The 1,663-nt window shown below is 45.7% G+C and overlaps 1 non-coding gene across 1 annotated transcript; it reads right to left on the bottom strand.

The window, feature by feature from the left end:
* Window positions 1-451: 451 nt before the first annotated feature.
* On the bottom strand, window positions 452-522 carry TRNAG-GCC (transfer RNA glycine (anticodon GCC)). Its single transcript has one exon. It is a non-coding gene; the product is annotated as a tRNA-Gly (tRNA).
* Window positions 523-1,663: the final 1,141 nt, after the last annotated feature.

The raw sequence follows: 1,663 nt of genomic DNA, 5'->3' as shown, positions 1-1,663 counted from the left end.
GTAGCGGATCGTAACTGTGATTGATACCATGTTAGCTTGATTGGAGATTGAAGATGTTTGTATTACATATGAACCTGCGTACAAATAATCAAACATGCACAGGGGGTGACAAATAAGCTAACCACACCAACCAAGGATGACCTTCTATAATTAAATCAAGCTAACACAGGTGCCAGATTTTGTCTGTTTAGTTTAGGTTTCAACCTGCACGAAGCTGTGTTCTAGTGTGAGCAGCATTGTTCTTCCGCACAGTATAAATAACTAAAATACATTGTTCATTATCAGGTTACCTGACTGCATGTGTCGCATAGTTTTCTTCCATCATTTTCAGCCTGTCAGCATTGAGGAAGAAATGTTCTGGCCAAGTGCTATGCTGGTGATTTTACCCGGGCGAACAAGTTGACATTCCTCATGAAGCATTCTTCCTAAAAACAAAGAATAAAAAAAGTAATGCACCAGCCGGGAATCGAACCCGGGTCTGTACCGTGGCAGGGTACTATTCTACCACTAGACCACTGGTGCTGTGCGTATTTAAATTTTACTTAGTCATAACAACTACGTAAACGATCATAAGACATGTGGTTAACATTTAAACCACACATGCGACTGCAGGGAGTAGCAAGTCTCTAGAAAACCTTGTGCACAGCAGTGCTTTGGCTCTCATCACCATACAGAAATCCTACTAACTATTACGTCTATATTACCTGTGACAAGTCTCAATGGATAGTTAAGTCTATACTAGGTGAGTGTCCGTGTATTGCAACAAGAACATATAATACCATGATAACTTATATATAAAATGTGTCTTATATTGTTATAAGAAAATGTTTCATAGTTCATTTGTGATCCTAGCCATGCATAAATTTTGTTATTTTAATTTAGTTGTTTCACTACTACATTGCAACCATCAGTATCATGTAGACTTCGATATATGTCACGATTTGCATGGTCTCATCATTAGAGAGCACGTGCCACACCTACCGGTAGCAGTTCTGTCGTCCATCATTAGTCATCAGGCACGCACCACCATACACGCTTGCTTAAACAAAAAGGCAAGTGTGTGTTTGCGAAGAGAATCAAAGGCAGGCCGACACAAAAGCTACCTCGACGATGGCGAGTAGTCATTGTTGTCGGTCCTCCCCTGCGTCACCTCCGGCGCCGAGATGACGCCACAATCCTTGATATAGTAGTCGTCGAACGCGCGCGACATGGCTAGTATCGATGACTCTTGGCTAGGCTGCCAAATGAAGTGCACCTCGGGCTTATCAGCGAGGTAGTACACCTGGTCGTTGCACCACCGGATGTGCTACTCCTCTACATACATCTTGTTCGAGGATACTCACACAACAGCAGCAATGGTCGTCATCCCAGCGCACAAGAATTTATGGCCGGTCAGTAGCGACTTACGTGGCAGGTTGAGCTTCAGGTGGATGATGAGCTGGACGGTGTGATGGCGTCGTCGTCGGTTGCGGTGCCCAGAACAACCCGAGAGTTGTCGGCAATGGCGACGACCATGAGGCCCCCCTGTTTGACGATGGACAGCGCATTGCAGCCGCTCTGGACCACGTCCAAGCGGCGACTGCACCGGAGCTTGCCGTACACAGAGGCGCAAGCGGCCATGTAGGACTGTTTCCAGAGGTCGAACTGGCAGTCACCAAGCTTC

Source organism: Zea mays, chromosome 6 (genome assembly GCF_902167145.1).
Source record: "Zea mays cultivar B73 chromosome 6, Zm-B73-REFERENCE-NAM-5.0, whole genome shotgun sequence".
NCBI lineage: Eukaryota > Viridiplantae > Streptophyta > Magnoliopsida > Poales > Poaceae > Zea > Zea mays.
This window is presented reverse-complemented; position numbering and strand designations above follow the sequence as displayed.